At 36.1% G+C, this 25,481-nt stretch overlaps 1 protein-coding gene across 28 annotated transcripts in view; it reads left to right on the top strand.

Annotated features, from left to right (window-relative positions):
• The window catches only part of PTPRD (protein tyrosine phosphatase receptor type D), a 2,247,062-nt gene that overhangs the window by 647,739 nt on the left and 1,573,842 nt on the right, over nt 1–25,481 (top strand). For all 28 annotated transcript variants that reach the window (XM_053572732.1, XM_053572883.1, XM_053572736.1 and 25 more), the window contains exon 4: nt 14,515–14,622. The gene's annotated coding sequence lies outside the window, so the exon portion shown is untranslated. The remainder of the gene's footprint in view (nt 1–14,514; nt 14,623–25,481) is intronic.

Genomic DNA, 25,481 nt, shown 5'->3' on the forward strand with positions numbered 1-25,481 from the left:
CCTTAATTAGCTTCTCATCTTGACTGTTATTGGTGTACACAAAGGCTACTGACTTGTGGACATTGATTTTATATCCTGAAACATTACTGTATTTTTTGATGACTTCTAGGAGTCTTGTGGTTGAGTCTTTGGGGTTCTCTAAGTATAAGATCATGTCATCAGCAAAGAGGGAGAGTTTGACCTCCTGTGTTCCCATTTGGATTCCCTTTATTTCCTTGTCTTGCCTAATTGTATTGGCTAGAACTTCCAGCACTATGTTGAATAGTAAAGGTGACAGAGGACAACCTTGTCTGGTTCCAGTTCTAAGAGGAAAAGCTTTCAGTTTTACTCCATTCAGTAAAATATTGGCTGTGGGTTTGTCATAGATAGCTTCAATCAGTTTTAGAAATGTGCCACCTATGCCTATACTCTTCAGTGTTCTAATTAGAAAAGGATGCTGGATTTTATCAAATGCTTTTTCTGCATCTATTGAGAGGATCATGTGATCTTTATTTTTGCCTCTGTTAATATGGTGGATAACGTTTATGGACTTGCGTATGTTAAACCAGCCTTGCATGCCTGGGATGAAGCCTACTTGATCATGATGAATGACTTTTTTGATGATAAGCTGTAATGTATTGGCTAGGATTTTGTTGAGAATTTTTGCATCTATATTCATGAGTAACATTGGTCTGAAATTCTCCTTTTTGGTTGGGTCTTTTCCTGGTTTTGGTATCAGGGTGATGTTTGCTTCATAGAATGTGTTGGGGAAGATTCCTTCTTCCTCAATTTTTTGGAATAATTTCTGCAGTACAGGAATAAGCTCTTCCTTGAAGGTTTGATAGAATTCTGGAGTGAAGCCATCTGGACCAGGGCATTTTTTGGTTGTAAGCTTTTTTATTGTTTCTTTGATCTCAGTGCTTGAAATTGTTCTGTTCAGGAGCTCTATTTCTTCCTGGCTGAGTCTAGGGAGAGGGTGTGATTCCAAATATTGATCCATTTCTTTCACATTGTCAAATTTCTGTGCATAGAGTTTCTGGTAGTATTCAGAGATGATCTCTTGTATCTCTGTGGGATCAGTTGTTATTTCCCCTTTATCATTTCTGATTGAGGTTACTAGAGATTTTACTTTTCTATTCCTTGTTAGTCTGGCCAATGGTTTATCTATTTTATTTATTTTTTCAAAAAACCAACTCCTTGATTCATTAATTTTCTGAATGATTCTTTTGTTTTCAATTTCATTGATCTCTGATTTGATTTTGGTTATTTCTTTTCTTCTACTGAGTTTAGGCTTAGATTGTTCTTCTTTTTCCAATTCCATAAGATCTCTTGTGAGATTGTTGATGTGCTCTCTTTCTGTTTTTCGAATGTAGGCATCTAAAGCGATGAATTTTCCTCTCAAAACTGCTTTTGCAGTATCCCACAGGTTTTGGTAGCTTGTGTCTTCATTGTTGTTATGCTCAAGGAAGTTAATGATTTCCTGTTTTATTTCTTCCTTCACCCATCTGTTATTCAACAGAAGATTGTTTAATTTCCATGCCTTTGGGTGGGGTTGAGCATTTTTGTTAGAGTTGAGTTCCACCTTTAGTGCCTTATGGTCTGAGAAGATACAAGGTAAAATTTCAATTCTTTTGATTCTGTTGATATTTGTTTTGTGTCCCAGGATATGATCAATTTTGGAGAATGTTCCATGGGGTGATGAGAAGAATGTATATTCTTTATCTTTGGGATGGAGTGTTCTATATGCGTCTATCAAGCACAGTTGTTCTAGGGTCTCATTTAAATCTCTTATATCCTTGTTTAATTTCTGTTTAGAGGATCTGTCCAGCTCTGTAAGAGGAGTGTTAAGGTCCCCTGTTATTATGTATATACATATTTTAATGAATAAAATCATAAGAGTATTGACCTTAACTTATTGACACTTTCTGTCTTTATATCAGATTTCACCTTTCCTTTGTCTCAAAACATACACTCTAGAACATTTTACGGCTCATTGTTCCAGGAACACACCACGATGCTTTTAATCTCCCTACTATGATTATACATCTCTTCTACCTGGAATGCTCCCTCCTCTATATTCACCATTTCATCATTTAGTGTTTTTATCTCCTCTCGGCTGGGTAGAGTACACTGTTACCATATTACCTTGGGCTTATACATCTTACATAGTTTCTCTGCCTTGTTCTTATTATACTACACAAGCCCTCCATTTCTCTTATCATATACTATAATCTATTTATTCTTATAATTTTATATTTAGGTAATATTTAAGGGAACCAATATTCATCTTAATAGTTCCTGCATCTAGTTGTGTTTCAATAAATGTTGAACAAAAAAATAGATGAATAAAAGCATAGATTTTACATCGTTTATGTTTTATCTTATGGGATTATTGCAGACTGATATGGGGGTACCTAAGAGTAGGTTACGTTGTTTGCATTTATAAGGTAAAGTCCAAGTTGTAGTTGAGTCCTTCACCCTGGAGAGGTGTGCCATTTATCCCTACATTATACCTGTTATGGAATTATTACAGAGGCAATAATGCGACTTTTGCCGTGACTATGCAGGTGAGACAGCTGGAAGTCAGTGTAGATCCAATAAAGCTCCCAGGGTTTTTGGTTACACACAGTCTGTTCCTGAATTCTTTACATATAATATGACTATGTATGACACTGTTGGTTAGGGTACATGAAGAAATAGATCGTGGAAGTTCCTAAGTCTTTTTACAGTTCTCTATTTTTGTGTGTTTATAGAACAATCCACAGTATAAAAATACTTTGACTTCAAATAGCAGATCCATATTCAGAGTGATTTTTTTTTTCCCAATCACTTCCCCAATTATTAACATTTGTATGACATCTTCTAAGTAATAAAGGAATATTGATTTATTAACTACAGTCCAGAACTTATTTGTTTCCTTAGTGTTTGCTTTTTTTTCCTGATGTCTTTTTTCTGTTATAATGTAGTATCTTGGGTGAAATATTCTATCTAATTATCACATCTCTTAAGGATCCTCTTGGTTGTGGCAGTTTCTGACTTTCCTTGCTTTAGACAAACATCGGTATTTTGTAGGATGCCTCTCAAGTGAATTTGTTCTTCTCAGCATAAGATTGGGACAATTGGTTACTGGGAGGAAGATCACAGAGGCAAAATGCCATTTTTATCATATCTTATCAAGAGAACATACTATGAATATGACTTACAACTAGTTATTTGGCAAAATGGTGCTATTATTCCTTGAAGGGCGAATGATTACTGTATATATACATATACACACATATGTATATATGTCTATACACTCACACATATCAGTTAGAGTATTGCAGAATTCGTCCTCAATAAAAGCCAGCCTATTATTCAATCATTGAACTCTGGAGTCTATAAACTAATTTGGTTGTCAAAAATGTGTGGAAAAACAATTTTCCGTTGTCATGCATGGTGTCAGCCTTTTTACCTTGGCTTTACTTTTTCCCCAAGTTTATCATTGAACAGAACTTCAGTTAGTTACATGTAAATCCTGCTTCTAGGAACACTGATCTACCAGTCATTGCCAAAAATGGCCTGCAGATCAAAGTACCATGATAGCTCATCTGGAATGATGATATTTGCATACACTTTGTTTCTGCAGGCTGAGTGCCATCACCTGGCTGCTTATTTTCTAGACTCCTGCAGCCTCCTTGATACTACAGAGCCCAGTAATCTCACATCTTTAACCCTGAGTACAGTAATGACAATTAAGGTTATGAGGGGGGAAGCAGAAAGAGGGACGGAGGGAGGGGGGTGGGGCCGTGGTGTGTGTCACACTTTATGGGGGCAAGACATGATTGCAAGAGGGACTTTACCTAACAATTGCAATCAGTGTAACCTGGCTTATTGTACCCTCAATGAATCCCCAACAATAAAAAAATAAATAAAAAAAATATATATACACACAGAAAAAAAAAATATAGCCACCTTTTAGGGTTTTTTCTTTTTCTTTTTTTTTTCTCTATCTCTCTTTTCACCGATATTTTATAACAGTTCACTGCTTTAAGAAGATTAAGTCTTGTGTATTCTCCTTGGGTCATAACTTTCAAACAGTGACTTCTGAGATCATATCTGGTAAATCTGCTCTAATTCTTCTACCATTTTAAACCTGCCCTTCCATAGTGCTTTGCAAAAAAATGTTGCAGCATCTCTACTATTTTTACTGTAGGCTGTGATTGTGTGTAACCTTCAAGGAATAAGCCTCACTCACGTGTCTGGGCCAGGTCCAGGTGTTCCCACCCAGACACTGAATTCAAATCATCCATAAATTCTGTGTGTCAATAAATTCTCTCTACATTCCTTACATTGCATTGCTTCCCTTCCTTAGTCCAATACACTCAATCAACTCCCAGATGTTTAATCTTGCTTCCTGTCCAAAGTATTGGCTAAATGCTACAGTCCCTTTGGTGTCTATCTCCTCCTGAAGTAGAATTATGCTTTTTCACTCCCACTGAAGTGAGATCTCACTGTAGTTATTACCCTAGAGGCAAAAAGCAATTGCTGAGAGAGATCTTATGAAGAAAACATACTGTGAGGACTGTCTCAGAAAATTTCTGTGTACTGTCCCGAGACAAGCAGAGATGAAACTTTTCTCCATGTTGGGAGGTGCTGTTTTTGACATCCAAGAATTCAGAAAAATTCAGGGTTTCAAAATTCTCAGGCTCATTCATTCAACTGTCCCTTCTGAGGACTTAATTTGCTATGTTTTGTTCTGCTCTTCAATAAAGGCCATGACTTTGTCATAGAATATCAAAGCTAGACAGTCTCCATTATAGTTCTTCAAACTTTGCCACTAAAACCTGGGTCTGATTTTAGCACAGTCTCCCATTCAATTCTAGGAGATAAGCATACCTTCAAAAACGGCCTCAGGCTTTTATAGCTTGCTTGCATTGGCAATGGATGTCCTGAGGGCTTACTTTTCTAAAAGCTGCCAATTCAATTAATAGATGCTAGACCTTTTTATATTTGTCATTCTTCCAGTACCACTAAGGGCCACACATAGCTAATGTTTCACCATCCTCCACTTTATCCTAATTAACAGGTAAAGATCCTTAGTACTTGTGAGGCATATGCATGCTATGGGTTATCACCCAGTTACCACCAGAAATGGAATCTGTTATTTTCAGATCAGTGAGTAATGCAGGCCCAAGAGGCTAACCTCAGAGAGTCTGCTTTCTAGTGCTAGGCCTGTTTCTCACCACCTTAACTCAGTTTCCCCAGAAATTAGAACAAAAATAATGGACGATGAATGTTATCTGGGGCCACACTTCTATGCGATATGAGAGAGAAATGGATTTAGGGGAAGAGGGGAAGAGAAATAACATGCATTATTGATTTAGGAGTTCAACAAATAGTTTCTCTACTTCTTGAAAGCCAAATAAAATGAATATTAAGATAGTTGGTCCAAGAAAGATATTTCTCCAAAAGCTTCCCTCGCTCCTTTGTGAAAGTTTTGACTCTTAGGAAATTCAGTCCTCATGATTCGAATCACATGTATGTGGTGGCTAAACAGTACCTCCATGCAGGTGTCACATGGCAGTTCCAGAGAGAAGATGAAAGATGTGTAGCATGAGTTTGAGACAAATCATTATCAGGTTAGATCAGGATGAAGTCAGCCACAGCTCACACAGAGGCAACGGGCGTTAAAAACAAGCCCAAAAAAACCTAAAATGTTACAAACGATGTGTCTGATATCTATGAGCTGGGCTATGATGATAAACTGAATAAATAAAAGAGACCTTCGTTATGTGAAGATTCAAATTTAGAGAAATAGTTTGGTAACAAAAAACAAGTTCACATGTGCTTATACAAAAAGGGATATTGACTGTAAAAACCAAGAAGTTTTGTGATAATACTGGCTTTAGATCAGCCGTGATTCAGTAACCAAGCAAACTCACCAAAAGGTCCGATTTCTTTCCTTTTTTAGTCTTTATTTGCACTTCAGAGTGTCAGCATCATACGTAGCTTCAAGATGGGACATGATATAGGGCTACATAGTGCTTCTTTCTCATGCATCAGGAATGAGAAAGCAGCTTTACTGACAGTTTCCTACAAAAGTTGAGAGATTCAGGGTATAACTACCCTTGAGTATGGGTAGGTGCCCGCGTGTAGTGACTGGCTTAATTTAAGGGATGTGATCTTCCCTGGGACATGAGAGAGTTGTCCTAGGAAGTTGTCCCTAGGAAAATAAATCCTTAACTCCCAACTGGACCTGGTATTAAAAAAAAAAAAAAGTCCATGTGGATACTAGGATAAGGAAATAGGGGATTATCTAAATGAGTAAGTCACTGTTACTTAGTAAAATCAACAAAATTTAAAAATGAAAATATCATAAAACATGGAATTCATCAAATGATTTAAAAAACTCATTGAGTGATATATACATATGTATGTGTGTGTATACGTGTGTTTGTATATGTGTATGTGTGTATATATACATATATATTTGTCTTAAAATGCTTTAAAATTAGGAAGCCCCTAATGGGGAAGAGGCTGAGCTTTACTCTCAATTTTAAAAATATCTGAACAATGTTTAAAAATAGCTAACATTTTGCCAAAAACATAAAGAATGAGAAATTCATAAATGTTAATAAAACATTTAGTATGTGAGAATTTTCTACAGATCATGAAAAAAATTAAATCAGAAAATCATTGATTCCATCTTTTCCCCTTATGTTTAAACTTTCTGATTTTGAGACATGAAAAATTATTTTTATTATAAATCTCCTCCCCTCTCTTCTCTTCTCCTTTTTTTTTTTTTTGTTGTTGTTGTTTAGACAGTCTCACTTTCTCAACTTCTGTAGAGTGCTTGGAATCATAGTTCACAGCAACCTCAAACTCTTGGGCTCAAGAGAACCTCTTGGCTCAGCCTCCAGAGTAACTGGGACTATAGGTACCCGCCACACACCCAGCTGTTTTTTCTATTTTTAGTAGAACAAACTCCTGCTCTTGTTCAGGTTGGTCTTGAGCTCAAGCAGTCCACTTGCCAGAGTGTCCCACAGTGCTAGGATTAGAAGCATGAGCCACCACACCCATACCTGGCCTCTTGTTTTCCCCTTTAAACATCTTGTTTTCTCTTACTGGTTATCCTCCACTCCAACCAGAAATCTGAGGCTCACTATGGCACCATTTAATTAGTTATAATGTTGCTTGCTGAACTGTAATATTAATTTATTTAGATAATGGTATTGAATATTTTATTTTTTTTAAATAGTGTTTAATATTTTTGACTGCTGTATCTTGTGCTTTGCCATTATCCTGTCATTGATATCAAGCATATCTTGATCCAATCCTTTTTTAGCTTCGTACCTACTGTTCAGGTCTAGTCTAGTATCACCTGCCTGATTTGGCAGGTTAGGCTGATAACTCTTATTTTCTTTACTTATCTCTTTAACAGTATTCCCAAAGTTATTGTCATTGAATTATAGAAATTACAAGGAATACCTGTATTACTGGTTAGCTAAATATTGCTTCCTTACTCTTAAATTTTATCTTTGGAAAATCAAGGTTGAGCAGAATGTCACATAAAACAGTCACTAGAAAGGAGAGGTCTAAAGAGTGTCGGTATTTAACTTTAACATATCTCTAAATTTTACTCTTTATAGTTTACATTTCAAAAGTTTTTTCCAGTTATTTCTTATCAAATATTCAGTAGGCTTCCTATTGTTCAGCCATGATGTTTGGTATTGGGGTAGAGTGGGGATGAGGGCTGATTTGGGGAGAAAATTGTGCCAGAGATAATGAACTTCTCTTCCTGGAATATCACAATATAAAGAGGGAAGATGGTCATATTTAAAAAAAAATCAAAATACAGAAAGAGTGTCGGTGTCACTCGGCCGCCGACCAGCAGGGACGAACACACCAACGCAGACAGCTTTCAGCAGGTTTATTATCAGGTATAAGCAGCTTGTCCGGGGAGAGCAGGATGGAAAAGCTCTAACCTTGTCCTGGGAGAGCAGGATGGAAAAGCCCTCTCTCTAACCTTGTTTACAGCACTCTGTATGTATACTCTAGGACACATCCTGTTATTGTGGTTTCTTGACCTAGGTATCTCTCCAATGAGCGCAAAGGGCACGGGCGGCAAGGTTGTTGCCAGGGCGCAGCCTGCAAGCAGGTTTCCTAAAGTACGCCTCCGCCATCCTGTTTTTGTGCCTGATCGATACATTGTATAAGGGCCCTCCACAAAGAGTAGTGTTGATAGAGAATGACATTGCAGCTTAGAAGTATAGTAAATATATGCAGAACAAAACTGTTTCTTCTGGAGAGTAGCCTGGTCTTCATAAGGAAGGTGACTTTGAGGAGTCTTGAATAATGAGCAGGCCGGCACAGGGTAAAGAGGTAATAACAAATTTTACCATCAGCAGTAAAAATCTTGGATACTTTTCACGCTCTAAGCTTTATCATTCTCCCCTTCGTGCTTCATTTTACTTTTTTCTTCATCTGTTTCCCTTCTTGACAAAGTCAAGACCAATAAAAAAATATATATGTGTATATATATATATATGCTAGCAGAATATTCTTTTAACAAAGAAACTCGTAGATTATTTCCAGACTAGCAAAATGTCCCGATGGTTTTCTCTGTAATGCCACCTTTCTTGACTTGTTCTATTTGAAAATAGATATGTTCGTTCTCAGGGATGGCCAATTTAAATAACCTTGATAGGCACATTACTTGAATCTCTTTATTTGCAGAGGTAATGTGTTTTCTTGTTTTTTAATTTCACAAATTATAGGGGAAAAGGTTTCTTTGAAGAAAACATATTCACAGCAGTGCTAATTTTAAGTATTTTAGTTTTTAGAACCAAGTCAGAATGAAATTCTATCTTGACCTCTCACAACACATTGTGGTATTTTCTATTTTATTGTCTTCTCTAGAGCACACGTTAAATGTAGCTAGCAAGGGATTTGGACACCTAATGATCACCATTATCCCAAGATGTCTTATCGAAAGCTAAATGGCAGTTTTCATAGAATTGAAGACTACTCACCATACTGGATAAGCCTCTTCTACATATAGTAGTACGTGATAAATGGAAGTGTCAACTTTTTGGTTTATCCCAAGTTATTTTTTATAAAAAAAATTGTTGGGTACTTTGGATAAGAATATCATTTTTCTCAAGTATTTTATGATCTTCACAAGCAAATAGAACTCTATGCATGGCTTCCAAAATCAGGATTTTAATATATATAATCATCATTCATTCTGTCATTTGCATTATAGAAATGATAATGAGTCAGCACATTCATAGTTCTGCTTGATATAATGTTGTGCTTCAATTAAAGCATATTTTAAATTGTCGAACTCATGACTTTTTGCTTTAATTTGTGAAAAATCTCTTGATCTAGGTATGGATTAGAGAAAAGCATATGTAGTTTACAGCTTCTATGTCTATTACTACATTAAGGGATTTCTGAATTTTATGGGAACTTTGCTAGTCTTTCCATTGGTTAAGCTGAAGTCCAAGAAGCCAGAGTTTATGCAGGAGAGTGGAGCAGGAAGTAAGCTGGAGGCCCGCAGTAAGGAGACAGGATTTTCATCTTTACAACACCAGAGGTGTGTGCGTTGGCAAGATCCAGGCAAAAAAAATCACAGGTAGCCTCAGCCATTTGGGGGACTAATAAGCAGCTATTGATCCTCGCATTCATTGTGCAAGTTTGTTTTTGCAGCTACTTTGAAAAGGGAGTTTATTTTTTTTTAATTAGTACAATTTAACTTACCACATCTTATATGCTGCTCACTAAGCCATCTGTTTTCAGCCAAAGCACTTTGTATATCTGTCAGTTATCAGTATTGTATTGTAATATGGCTCATTGTTTACAAATTCACTTTATCCATTCATTACACAGCACGAATTAAGCAGCATTCATATACTAGCTGTTTGTGAAGTGCTAAAGATGACCAAGAAGAGTAAGGGCTTGCATTTGAGGTGCCTGCTAGCTACTGAGCAAGATAAGCACCTACGTAAATTATTTTAGAAGGTACGAGATAGTGACTTTTGTATGCATGGCAGAATTTTTAATTACTCCACTATAAGTGGTACTCAGCCTATGAAAGTGGATTGTGACAGGCATAAGGATACAAAAGTCTTCAAGTTCAAATACGTAGTCTTGCTATCATTCTGTTAATATTACTTTTAAGTTACACTAATAATTCTTTTTGACTATTTACAAATGTGTTTTTAGTTATCTAGGTCTCTTTTCTAATCATGTCTGGGTAATCTCATGTGATCTCAGCGCTTTAATACCACTTATATTTCGATGACTTTAAAATTTACTCTTGAAGGGATATTTTTTCCCCTGAATCTCAGATTTCTTTGTCCAACTCAGTATTTGATACATTCATCTGATTGCCAAATAGGCATCTTAAAATTGACATCTCCACAATGCATCTCTTAATAATGCGCCCCAAGCCACTGTCTGCGCAGACTTTATCTGAGCAAGTTATAACTACTTTTCCTGTTTCTCTGATCTAGAACCATGGAGTTTTGCTTTCTCTCTCTCTCTTAATAACCCACATCAAATCTGTCTGCAAATCCTGTGTCTTTACCTTAATTCATATTGTAGTTACTTCTCACCACCTCCACTGCTTCTGCTCTGACGCAAGTAACATTCACCTCTTTACTGTTGCAGTAAGTAGCCTTTCTCCACTTTTTACTTTATACCCTTTTGCTGCTTTTTCTCCTTAGCATGTATTGCTGCATTATAATGTATTTTATTAATCTTATTTTGTTTTTGTCTTCTATAATTAAAGCCTCCATATGGATAGGGAATTGAGTACATTTTATCTTTACTGCTGTATTTCAAGCAACAACATTTGGCGCACCATATATTAGATGCCCACCAAATTTAGAAAGAATGAATGAAGGCTGTTGTGTGTACAGTTGTCAGCTGCACAGTGGATACCTTGCAGGCCCTCAAATTATTTGACTGAGACACAGATTAGCACTCTGTAAGTTTATAAGGAGCATTGTGGGAATCAATGTGTGTGAAAGAGAAGGGGACAAAGCAGGAATGGGCAAACAGAAAACGGGCTACAATGTGATCCAACAAAGACCTCAGCGGGCACTGCAAGGCCTTTCTGTCTCAGGCCTGACAGATCCAGCTTTTCTGCTCTGTAGTCACCAGCCAGTGGGTGCAGGCTGCCCTGGTGTAAGACCTTAGTGAAAAAGGGAAATTTCCAGAGTGAGATGAGAGTTGAGGCTGGTGGCAGTAATCCCAGCAGCTAGGAGGAAGGGCCTCTAGTCCAGAAATGAGGGTTTTCAGGTGTTCACCGTATTTACCGAGTATACCTTATACTTATTACTGTTCCACTTCCTGAGAATTGCATGATCAATTCCTGTACCTCCTTCAAATCCTTAAGATGTTACTTTCTAAAAGAGCCATATTTTTTCTATTTTAAATTAAAATATGCACTCTTCATAGTCAAAAACCCATATCTTCCAATATATATTATTCACAGATTCCTTATCTATAAGCAATAGATTATATTGCTAATTATTGTCTGTCTTCTCCAACTAGAAGATATGAACTCTGAAGACAGAGATTCGTGTCTATGATGTTCAATGAAAAAATGAGAATACTATATACATAGTATTGCAAATATGTAATATTTGTGGAATGAATGATTTTCAGGCTTCTGACTGACTTGAATTTGTGATATATATAATAGGCAGTATTCCAGAGAGTTATGATAGCTCTTTTAATTTTACAACTATGCCGTGGAGCATGAATCAAAGCCTGACTGCTAATACAAGCTTGTACTGCAGCTCACTGCCAAAATATTTCAAGGTCATTTTTTAAAGCAGCTGGTAAGGACATAAGTTCTGCCTATGGGAACGTCCAACATGTTCCGGGCAATAATATGGTTCCTTAATGGTTGCAGTAGTTCTAAAGTGTCTTCAGTTGTGATGTAGTTGTCTTTCCATGTTATCTCAGGATCGAGGAGACTTGGGAGGCTTAGAGAGGGTAAGCAATACTCTGTTAATAAACTGTGTCCACCTGCGGCTGCTCCCAGAAGAGTTTATAAAAGAAAGATGCAATAGAGAAAGATGCCACCAGAGGGCACTGTGCGACCTCTTTGTGATGATTAGCTTTCCTGAAAGGGATTGCTAGGAAAGATGCTTGGGGACAAAAGCTTAAAAAAAAAAAAATCCCCTTAAAACATACAGAAATATTTTACTGCTGTGGTTAATGGCTTTGCTTCACTTTTAAATAGGAAAATGGAAAATGAAGAATGCTATAAGCTTCAGTAGGTATTAAAAAATAAAAAGGATATTAACAAACATTTGCAAGAAAAGATAGACAAATATCCCTAAAATGTTATAAAAAAAGTTCAGCCTACCTCACAATTTTTAAAAGTGCTAAAAATGACATTGAAATAATAAAATATTTCACTCATCAAGTTTTCAAAAACTTGTATAGGCATCTGCCCACCCAAGCAGTCTCATAGATTGCTGCTGAGAATGCAAATTGGTTTGATTTTTCAAGGAAGGAAATTTAGAGACTGTATCTAAAAATTACAAATACATTTGCCCTCTGACCTCTCTACACATATGTATAGGAATGTATCCTATGTGTGTGTCTCTTAGTTACCAATTTATGCATATAGAATTATTATCTCTTTAATAAAATCAAATGATTTTTTTAAAATGAATTTGTGGGCTAGGAATGATAGCTCACACCTGTAGTCCTAGCACTTTGAAAGGCCACAGCAGGAGGATCACTTGAGGCCAGGAGTTTGAGAGTAGGCTGAGCACAAGCGAGACTCCATTTCTATAAACACACACACAAACACATACAAAATTGAAAAATTGAAAAGCTAGCTGGGCCTGGTGGCTCACACCTGTATTCTCAGCTACTTGGGAGGCTGAGGCAGGAGGATAACTTGAGCCCAGGAGTTTGAGGTTGCAGGGAGGCACCACTGCAGTCTAGGTCAAGTGACATAGCAAGACCCTGTCTTAAAAAAACAAAAGATCAATTTGGGGGGACTTCAATGAATCCTATTATATCAAAACAATAGACATGAAGCTAAAAATAATGAGGATGATGAAGATGTTCTTTATTTGGTGAGATAAACCTTCTAATTTAAATGAAAAAAATGCAACTATATAATAGTGGACAAAGCATGTAATATTTTTAAAAGAAAAATGAGAAAAATAATATATATACACATTTTGTGTTTTCAGAAGGAAATTTTGCAAGAACACACAGACACCAATAACTATGCTCTCAGTGGATGGGAACTAAGGAGAAAGGCAGGGAAGAGAGTAACACATCCCGCAAACTATTTTCTGTGTCTTATATTGAATCAGGCTCCCTCTGTGCTATCTATTGTCTCATGCTGCCTGTGACTCAAAAACGTCACTGCTCCTTTCCAGGATGCTCTCTCTAGTCTGACTCCTCCTAGACGGCAGTTACTGCTTGTTGTCCTCATCCCTAGAAGTCTAGGGATAGTACCCACTCTATCACACCGCCTTGTTTCCTTACATACAGGAACTGCACTATTATAAATAGGTCTTTATTAAGCCCTCCTCAATTTTTCCTAATTTTAAAGTGTCATCTGTTCTTAGTTGGTACCAGATCCATGTTCAAGAAGTTATTATCTAAGTGAGATCTGATTAAAGTCTATTGCAGCAATAGTAGAAGGAATGAAGGGAAATAAAGCATAATCCAGAATGTTATGAGAGAGATACGAATTCTAAAAGAAGGCCATAAAGAGCTCTGTCAGGAGATCAAGTTCAGAGCCCTGAAGAGGGGGGGAAAAGGCAAATATGGGACAGTCTGCAACAAGACTGGTGTGTGCACCCAACTTTATAGCAGACTGGCTCAAGAGTAAGCATGTAGGTCAAATGGTTCATTCATGGGCAGTAAAAAAATCTTGCCTGGTACAATCCATACAAGCAGCCCAGCTCACAGATTTGGGGCACACCTGTGATTTCATCTTGTGCTCAAACTGTTTTCACCCTAAGTTCCATAGCAGCAACTCTTGATGCATTTGAAGAAGCATCAGCTATTCACCAGTTTTTTTCTTAGTTGAGGAATACAAAATAGCACGAGCATAAAAACTAATGGAAACCCATCATTAAATTCTGTTTCCTACTGAGATTCCTTTTCATGGCTAAAACAATGAAATATTTTCAATATTAGCTTCTTGGGTTTAAAAATGCATTTTGATTTACAGCCTTCAAGGGCAATGTGTAGAAATTGGCTTCCTAAATTAACACATCAATTACTTGAACCAAATGGATAGGAATGATCACTCTCACATAATAACCATTTATAAGGAGCATTTTATGGGATATAAAATGTAGACGGCCCCTTTGACTTCACAGGTGCTATATTAATCACCGAGGTATAAATTACAGAGGTGAAGAGTTTATACTTTTTCCCTTTGTGTTGTGCATTCTGATAAATGAGTATCTAATGTGACAGGAAAAGATAACATAATGAATACATTATTATGCTTCAAGGAACAGGAACAAATATGACTGACACTGTACTTTGTTCCAGGTAGGAATAAAAGGCAAGCCGTTTCTGGCCCATGACATTCGGTTAACGGTGTCTGACTGGCGGCATGTTGGCACCAGCGCTGAGGGGAGTGATGGGCTTCGGCTCCAGGTGGGTCCTTAGTAACACAGTGACTGGTTCTCCACGACACGATGTGGGCATCTTTCTGACTTCATCCACAGAATTTATCATTCCTGACTGCAGCAACCCTTTTACCTTTTCACAGTACAAGGGTAACTCAGCGCTTCTTTAAAAGATAATAGCTTTAAAATTCTAAACTGGCTTGAAAGTCAATGCATATTCTAGCGTTTGCCCTCCTAACTTCAAGTTATAGAACTGGTAACCATGAATAGATTTTCTTCTGAACTACAGGTTAGAATGCCTAAGATACAAGTAGAATTAAAGACAAGGCTTCATAACGGGGGAGAATATTTCTAGTAGTGATCAGGAGAGGGAGGCTGGAACTATCATCCGGGATTTTGAGTGGCACATTGTTCAGTGCCTTATTAATGGAAGGTCCTGATGGGCTGAGTTAGCCTTGAGAACCCTGAATTTTATCACTTCCAGAGTCAGGCGATTATGGCAGTCCTATCACTCAAAGGACTCCTTGATTTCTGGTCTAAAAGTTACAAGAGGTAAGATCACTGACACCAATTCCAATTATGATCCTCCCTGAGTCTGTAGCTCAGAGTCCACAGCAAGAATATGATTATGTCATGTAGAGACATTAATATGGAATTTTTATAAGCTTTTAGTTATTAGTTTAGTTATTGGTTTAGGGAATGGGAGATATATAGTATACAAGTTAATTTTTTAAATAATTCTTTACACATTATAAGGATTACACACATGTATTGTGTAATTCACAAAAAAAAAATCTCTGCTTTTCAAAGACTAAAGATAAACTAATCAATAGCACTAAGGCAAGTGCTATAGAAAAATTCAAGGGATGTGCATAAGTAGTTGGTCTATTTAACAAATGCCTTAACAATTCCTCCTCCTCCACAGTAATTTTATATCTAGTGATTTAATGTGAGAAAATAATTAGAAATGTCTGAAGGGATTTTAAATGGTGGTTCTTACAGTCTTTTTTAATAACAGTGAAAACTTTTAATAGCCCAAAGATGTTATCTTATAGAGTTCATGAAAAAGGTGATTTTTTTCAAGTAGTGAAATTCTATAGAACTATTAAAACACATGCTTCAGAAGTATACTTGTGAAAGAAAAATATATTTTTTAATTGTAAAAAGCAGATTCAAAATATTGTTATAGTATAGCATTTTGTGTATAAAGACAAAAGAGATCAATATGATGAAATGATTTTAATTTCATTTTTCTTTGTTTTTTCTTTATTTTTAATTAACTGTTATTGACATTTTTCTACAATCAGAGAAAAGACATTTAATTTTGAAATTTAAGTCATTGAAATTTTTCATGAGAAAAACTAGCATAGAGAAGACCAATGTCATATTTTATAGGAGGATTAAAAATCAACTTCTATTACAGAAGACAGTAAAATCCTGTATTTATATAAAAAACGGAGAATGATTGTATCTACGTAAAGTTTTTATTTATAATAAAAATATAAAGCTTTTGTATTTTATGTAAGTGAGAGTTTGGAAGAGTCAAGATAATAGTTCAAAAAAGCAAATACTGCTTGTTAAGGAAGGCTGGAGGTAAGGGACGGCCCAGTTGACTCAATAGCCCTGAATTATCCTTAATGAACAAAATGGGCAACTTTGTCAATTACAAACATTTCGACTTTTTTTTTCCTTTTTGTGTCATTAGTGAATTTACTCTTGGTGATTCTTTATTCTCTTTTTATTTTTATTTATTTTTTTTTAATTGGGGATTCATTGAGGGTACAATAAGCCAGGTTACACTGATTGCATTTGTTAGGTAAAGTCCCTCTTGCAATCATGTCTTGCCCAATGTGCACTTCATAAATGTTGGAGCTAATGAGAGAAAAATGGAAAATGTGAGTACAATAATAGTTTAGAGTTGTCCACATACCAAAATAGGCATGGGAAGCAGATATTGTCTTGGCTGACCTGGGCTTAACTATATCTACCGTTCCATGTATGAGTTACATGACACAGAAGGTAGTCTCCCTAAGCCTGGGAGATTTAAACCACTCATTCATTTTAAAGTGTTCCCATTCTATAAATCAACAAATATGTTTGTGGAAGTCTCTTATGATTATTATAGAAATGTTCCAGCATTTTATAGGTATGGTTGCTGATTGATATTACCAACCAAAATGATTAGACAAATAAGTTTAGAAAAACTAAAAAAATCAAGAAATACATTGGCTTATAAAATGTAAAATGTGTATGTGTGGTGAGACCAGTGACTTCTATCAAATTAGATCCTACATTAACTTTTTTTTTCTTCCACGTGATATGAAGTCAGCTATCACCAGCCAAATGTACAAAGTAAAAATATTCAGATCAGTTAATATCAATTCTAATAATGTTAATAGTAGGAAATGTTTCCAGGTTTTTCATTTTTTCTACTTCATAGCATTGTATGTCTTTGTTGTCATTCCTACAGTGAAATGTCCCTTTACTTTGTATAAGGGATCGTCAAGTAGATATTTGCAGGGAAAGTTTCCTTCTTTTCACTTTAATGTATGTAGCCTGCCCATCAAATCCGTAAGGTTCAATAGTTTATAAAGTCCTGTCTTTTGTTAAAAAATGGAATTAAGTAAGCTATGGGCAAAAACCAAGATAATAAGCTTGGCAACATAAAGCAACTTCCTTTTTATTAAATTCCCTCAAGTAAGTTACCATCTCACAAAATAAATATGGTATGAAAATTAAAGACATGGAATATTCAGATAGCATTGATTAATTTATCTGGAAATTAATATCAACCATATCATATTAATAACACTCAATGGCCTGAAATTTAAGCTGCGGCTAACATCATGCAGCAACAAAAGTTATATAATACTGCCAACAAGTGTAGTAATGTCAAATTTTAACAGTTGAAATTATATTTGCTGAAATCCTACATTATGAATATTTTTTAAAGTATGGTAAAATATTGGAAATTATGAGAAGATGAACATTGATTCATATGAACAAACTTTTATTTGTCATTGAATGTCATATGCCCAGAATAAATCAAAATAGGCCTCATGTCGGTTGCACTTAAACCACTTAAAGCTCCAATAGTATGTAGGAAAATCTAAGTGAATGAAGTGACTATTACCCAGACCTCTCAAATGGGCTTTTTCAATGTGTCCTTTCTTCATATAATCTCAAGAAAATGCAAATGACATGAAAATGAGCTAGGGCTGGAAGAATGAAACTCTTACTCAGTGATGCCTACCAATAATTAAAGATCCAATCATTTAAAAAACATTGAGCATTTACTAGGTAGGTTGTGGGGATATAGATATTAATAAAATATTTCTGCCCTCAAGTAAGTTACCATCCACCATAGGAGATAAAGTACATTAGATACCACTAAATAGTATGTTAGACATTCCCATTCAAAGAACTATGTAAGTGTTAGGTGCGAAAGGATAAGTGGATAAGTAGCATCAAAGGATAAGTAGCATCAAATGCTACTTGTCTTTTAGAAGACAGACTACCTGTAACTTTGGCCAAAGTAACTGAGATGGCTTCTTCAAGGAAGTTGAATTTGATATAAATCCAACAGGGCAGATGTGGGAGCTGGGAACAGCATGTATATGGGGAAATAATAGACAATGTGCTCAAATATAGAGAATGCAGAGAAAAGGACAGCTAGTAATTCTTTTTGTTTAAAAAAAAAGGAAAGATAACGCTGAAAAGAAAGGACAGAAGTTACGTTCGGTGAGTCTTAAATTTTATACTTAGGAGGATTTTTTTCTTTGTTTGTTTTTTGGCAGGGTCTGGGCTTGAACCTGCCCACCCCCGGTATATGGAGCTGGAACCCTACTCCTTGAGCCACAGGTGCTGCCCCAGGAGTTTGTTCTTTATTTGATGCTCCTCCTTCCATGATCTATACCAGGCATCTTTTAAACAGGGGCCAATTCACTGTCCCTCAGACCATTGGAGGGCCAGACTATAGTTTAAAAAAAAAAAAAAAAAAAACTATGAACAAATTCCTATGCACACTGCACATATCTTATTTTGAAGTAAAAAACAAAACAGGAACAAATACAATTCACACCGCTTCATGTGGCCCGCGGGCCACAGTTTGAGGATGCCTGATCTATACAGTTTACAATGTGTCAGACCTCCCCAATAACATCAAATGTAGAAATGCTTTTAAATGTTTTCTAACTTATTATAGAAGTACTCAATATTTTATGCTGGTTAAGTATATAATAGTTATTACTGAATCTGTGACGTTTCTGGCAGTGCTTAAATGTCGTAGCAAATCACAAGAAAAATTGGCCTCCTAAGGCATATAAAATATAAAACTTAAATGTACAAATACTTTTTCCTACAATATTTGATTATACGTTATTTTCCACAGTGAACAGTATTTTCAAGGTTACAAAACAGTAGTCTTTGTAATTATGAAAACTAATCTTTATCACAGAACTTTTTTCCATTTGTAGTAAACAAACTTCAAATCAATGATGGCATAATGCTGATGAGATATAGATTAAAATACAGATGTTCTGGTACCGTACAGAGGAATATTCCCTAACCTTTATCTTGCTAACCAAAGTCTAGTGGGAAACCCTTAGATTTGCTTTCGGAAAACACCTGTGTCAATGATTCTCTACTAAAGTTGTGCTTGAAATTTTTTCCTAATGCTAGTTAGAACTGTTGACTTCAGCTTTTGACTATGATTTTAGTCACGAACGAGTCCTATATCTTTGAGGCTTATAATTTTTTGTATTTATCTTCTTCTTATGGAGTCTGGTATCTTCTTCCTCTTGGTCTCTCCTCCCCTATTCTATTCATTCAACATGTATTTATTGAAGTAAAACAGTTTTCCAAGTCTCGAGTCTTCTTTCACAGCCTCCTGCATTTTGTTTTTCTGCCCATACATCTTTTAAAACTCAATTATTTTTGGCTTGGACAACTAAAAAGTTATCTCCTTTCTATCCCCACATCTACTGTTTTCCTTCTCTGCTTCAGCCTACTGTCACCACAGTTTTTCTTCTGATAATAACAACTACGCGATAGTGCTTTTCTATCAAAAAATGATGTTTTCTTTATATTGAGTTCTTAAGGGCTTGGCATGTGGCAATGACAATATCTTCTTGGCTCTTTTAGAAACTCCATTTGATAGGAAATTTTTTCGTCTCAAAAATATTCTCCATGTAACACTGAACTATACTTTCTTTTAAGCATTCCCACACATAGAACTCAGACAAGGAATGCCCTGTATAATTATCAGTTTATTTTGGTAATGGCTTTAGGAATTGTATAGCAATACAAATTCTTCTAACTTTTAAGATTAATTTTATTTTTATAAATAGGAGCTTATGATCTAATACTGAGAGGTTTATAATAACAGCAACACAATTACAGCGGTTTGTTCTACACCTCTCTATCCTTAGTCCATTCAACAGAGAAAATAATGTTCATCTCTTTAATCTGGCTCTTTTGGCAATTGCATTAATTATTTTTAATTTAAATGCTTCTATTCTTATCTTGATGTAACAATTTTAAACATTACCTATTAGCTTCCTGTCATGATACCAACATAGGAATTAGGACGGGCACACAGATTACATGACTTCTTCCCCACTATTCTCCCAAAGTGTTGAATTGATTGTTTTGGTGAAATCAATATTCAGCAGTTACATTATTGTGGCTGTGTAAATATTGATCTCTAGGTTTACAGTTTTTAGCATATTATCTAAGTTTTTCCTGAGGCTCCTAATATTAATGATTACATTTCAAAAGTACAAAATAGCTATAATATTTCATTTCCATTAACGGTGTTGAGATCTCACTCTTCCAGCTCCATTTTCCCATCCCATCTGTAAGACTGCTCTGTAAGCCTCCCTAGATCTGCTTTTCTCTGTTGGATTTCTGATTCCTAAGGCTAAGCATATTATCTTGCATTACATTATTATAATCAAATCCAATAAATGTAACATTGATGCAATACTTGGATGCAACCTACTGCTCATGTTCAGTTGTCTGATTTTTATCAATCGAGTCCTTCTTTGTCACATTATTTCTCTTCAGCATGGGCCCAGTCTAGCATTGTGTATTGCAATTAGTTGTTTCATCTCTTTAGTCCCCTTCAATCTGGAATTTCTTGCCCTGTATGACTGTGTTCCCTTTAGTCCCCTTCAATCTGGAACATTTCCTTGCCTTATGACAGTGTCATTTTTTCCGAATACCAGTCCCCCTTTACTTAGTAGGATGTTTCCATTTGTGTTTGCATCATGTTCTTCTGGTTTTAAATTTTTTTTTTTTTTTTTATAGAGACAGAGTCTCACTTTATGGCCCTTGGTAGAGTGCTGTGGCCTCACACAGCTCACAGCAACCTCCAACTCCCGGGCTTAAGCGATTCTCTTGCCTCAGCCTCCCGAGTAGCTGGGACTACAGGCGCCCGCCACAATGCCCGGCTATTTTTTGGTTGCAGTTTGGTCGGGGCCGGGTTTGAACCCACCACCCTCAGTATATGGGTCCGGCGCCTTACCGACTGAGCCACAGGCGCCGGTTTTAAATTTTATTTATACTTTACAATTTTGTTGATCATCTGTTTTTATAGCACTTTTTGTCTTATCATTACACATCTTTTCTCACTTCACTGTTGGTGACATTTTTCCCATGTTCTTTATTTTCAATTATTATCTCTGTTTTATTTCAATCCTTTTTTTAGATCTCAGCTACTCATACTGAAATTTTGCTAAGATGACTAATGATCTTTGGCCCTCCATTTGTATTTTAGAGTAGAGTTTGAGGGTAGGAGCTGGGGTATTCTGGAATCCAAGTAGGGGAAGGAGCTTGTACGTGCCTGGATTTATGTCAACTTCTGATAACAACTCGGCTCAAAGATGAACATTTGCTGAATTTAATTTCTCCACAGACCAGGATACTTAGAATTCCAGGCATACAAGGGAAAGGAGGTGATGGGTCATGGAGAGGTAATTACCAGCTGGTGGGGAAGACAGAACACCTACTTTAGAACTTTATAAATTTTTTCCTTTTCAGAATTGCACTTCAACTCTGCCTTCCAAAGCAATCAGTATTTCCAAGTGATGAGCTACTCATGGCTTCTGGGGGTGACTTGCCGACTTTAGTGGGCGCTCCCCTCTGTGTGCGTAGACAGTACTGTCTCAGCTCTGCTAGCTCTATATGTCCTCCAGTTTATTGAATCATAGCACAGTGATTAAGGGTGTGACTCTGACACCAGACTGCCCAGATTTGAAGCCCAGCTTTATCACTTGATGAATATCAGATAACCAGCAAATTACTTCAGTGTTTCTGTATCTCCATTTCTTCATCCATTAAACATGGATAACAATAGGAATGTTATGGATCTGAAGGAGTAAAAACAGTGCCTGACACAGTGTCTGCTGCTGACATCTTGAGGCCCCATAAGCTTATTGGAAAAAACAAAATTGCTGATACTTGTTTGAAGTTTGGGGAATAAAAAACAGCTGTCTTCAATTCATCAGTCTTCTTCTTTTTTTTTTTTTTACTATTAAGGCTTTCAGTTTTACTCTCTTAATCTGCCATTGTTTTTCCTGAGCAGTGAAATTATTTTGTAATTAGTTCTTTCTCGTTAGCATATTCCTTTTCATGTTAAGAATAAGAATGATAACTTTTAAAAATATCCAGTTTAATTTCAGTATTTTATCTATATGAAAAATCCTCGTTCTACTTTCTAAAATCTTTTATTAAAATTAATTATATGGGAGCATGTCATAAATTCTTAAGTTGTTGATCACTTATTTTGAGATAGTGCTACTATTTTTGTGAACATTTATGTTTGGGATGAATTAGGACACAATATTATAAAATACATCATTAAAGAAATGAACTTTTATTTTACTAAGTATAACCTGTTAAACAGGCAACAGAATCCCTCTCGTCCACAGGTCATAAATATCTATGCACAGATATTTATGATATAGAAATTCTCAGTTATTTAAATATTTATAAAATGAGAGTGGAGAGCAGCACTTTTGAAAAGCAGTTAATAATGAGCAGACATCAAGGGAGCTATCATTATAACAGCAAAGTGCTTTGCAACTTCAATAACTTCAGTAGTGGAGAACCAGGCCATCAAATTTAATTAAAAGCAGTCAAAAATAAACTGAGAAATTGAACTGTAAAAGGCTGTCCTTTGCCAGGAGCTGAAGGCAAAAGGAAAGCAAGGGAAAGCCTTGAAAGTAGTAATGAATTGATAAGCCTTACTGCCTGCAGTTTGTAATTTGCTCTGTCAGATTTCAGTATCAGTTAAACTAGATTAATAGAGCAATCAGTGATTCTCTATCTTAAATCCTTCTTCGTCATCCCCCTATTATAGGCTCCATGATAGATGGAAGCCCCAATGGGTCAAACTTTCTATTAATTTCTCTGCTCATTCACTTTTTAAATAATGCTGGCTTCTACATTTGCTGGACATAAGCATTCTCCTGATATTTTTAAAAGCAAAAATAAATTTAACTGTTTGCAGGCTATACCATCCTTTCTAGAGAGGCTTAATTCCTTTTTATTCAACAGAAAGTAATTCTCTTAGAATATGAGCAATTAACGTCTCCTCCTACCACTAGGGGCTACCATGGTGAAGTGAATGATAAAGAGGAGATAACACATTTATTGTTGCTTTAAACGCTCAGATTAATGTGGGTCTGTAGAAACAGTACCACAAGGACAAAAACAATTTGCCCTGGATCATTTTATTTTTATAATAATGTTCTTTAATGAAGCTAAAGCCTCCCTGCTGTGACCTTATTATGTTTTTCAACATCAGTGAGAAATAGATTCCTCCAAATTGTAAGAGAGCTCATGAAACAGCAGGGATATTGAAGTAGAGGATCAATTACTTTTTTGCAGTAATTTTGAACTTTAAATGGCTGTAGTGCAGCCTATGTAGACGAGACAGGCCAGCTTATTGAAAAGCAGTGTGCAAATTACACAGAGGGCAAAAAGCTGAGGTAAACAAACTGTTCTGTTTGCTGATATCCTTCAACATGACTGCACAATGCCTCTACCAAGAACAAGTGCCCAAGACACTTTTTTAGAAGAAAATACAACTGAAAATAGAATTGTTTGTTACCATTTAAATACACTTAAAACATATTGAAGAAATCTGAAAATTGCTAATATCACTGCTTATGGGTTAAATCTTGCTCATTGTAACCTGAAGAAAGGATCTTTGATTATGATGGAAACTTTGAGGTTCAGATGAAGAAAAGAATATAGATGTTATAAATGTAACCGATTATTATTGCTTTTATGAAATACATTCTAATTTTGAAGTGCTTTCATATCCATTATGTCACTCAATTTTGGCAGCAGTCCTTGGAAGATATGGGTTCAAACAGTCATTGATACCTTTCAAGTGCTGCAGTGATGAAGACTGAGACTCAGACAGGTTCAATAATTAGCGTCTGCTCAACTAGCAGCCGTACCTATGTAATGATTCTGTGCCTTTTCTGTTTAGAATTTATGAGAACTCCCACACTGTTAAAATGCAAATCATTTAGCTGTAATATAGTCGGCCTTAGCAGAGCATATAATTTTCATTTCCATCTGCTGCATTCAGCCAGGAACTTCTCAGTTGTGCAGATAGGGGAGTCACATGACTCAGTGGGCCTTTAGAGAATGGAAGATCTTAAGTGTGTTTCCTGTGAGTGACTGACCTGCAGCAGCAGCCCTCACAGCCATCTCAAGGAAAGGAAACTGATCCCTGGTAAGAAAGCTGTCAGAAAAGCTGCTTTAAAGGGGCTCAGAGAGGGCCGGGCGCAGTGGCTCACCTGTAATTCCAGCACTCTGGGAGGTCGAGGAGGGTAGATTTCCTGAGCTCACAGGTTGGAGACTAGCCTGAACAAGAGTGGGACCCTGTCTCTAAAAATAGCCAGATGTTGTGCTGGGCACCTGTAGTCCCAGCTAATGGGGAGGCTGAGGCAAGAGAATCACTTGAGCCCAGGAGTTTGAGGTTGCTGTGAGCTGTGATGCAACAGCACACTACCATGGGCAACAAAGTGAAACTGTCTCAAAAAAATAACAAAATAAAAAAATAAAAAGGGCTCAGATCTTGAAAAACACATTCCTTCCTGGTGAGGGACTTTCCTGTCTGAATTAAAGTGGGTGAGGTTTGAAGTAAGACTCTCAATTACTTTGGTCAATGAAATTAAAGAGAGATGACTGGGGGTCTAGGCAATAAAGTCCTGAAACTAGAAAAGAAAGGAACTTTCATGATTGGGGTCACAAGAAAAGAGAATAAACAGAATTAAGAGTGGGAGGATAAGTGTAAGTACTAAGATATCAGTGTGAGAAGTGAGGTACTGGGAAATTAGCTAAAATTCAAAGAATAGGAAACAATCATTTCATAGAAATAAACTATTATTACTCCTATTTTAATTATTAAAACAATAATGAATAGCAAGTTTAAGTAGCTTGGCCAAGAGAAATGACAAAACTAGTTAAGTAGCAGTCAGATACATTTAACTCCATAGCACTAACTCTTACCATTTTTCAAACCATTCTCCAACAATAAGATAATCTACTTGTTCATTTACCATAATTTTTTGTTTGCATTTAAAAAACTCAATAAATTTTGTAAATTTTAAACTAGAAAAATACTTTGGGTTGAGACAAAGCCTGTACTGCTTTATGGGATAATTAGAAGAAAATAAATTTTTCATTTTTATAATGTAATTATTTTAATTCCATCTGATAGCACTCAGTGAGCTTATGTAAGAATAGTAACTGCCATGATATATTAAGTGGTACAGTAAATCCTATAATCATACTACATCTGTAAACATGAAGTTGTTATAACCACTTATTAGATTAGAATATGGTTTTCAGAATAACAATCTGTTA

This window comes from Nycticebus coucang, chromosome 2 (genome assembly GCF_027406575.1).
Source record: "Nycticebus coucang isolate mNycCou1 chromosome 2, mNycCou1.pri, whole genome shotgun sequence".
In the NCBI taxonomy this organism is placed as follows: Eukaryota; Metazoa; Chordata; class Mammalia; order Primates; family Lorisidae; genus Nycticebus; species Nycticebus coucang.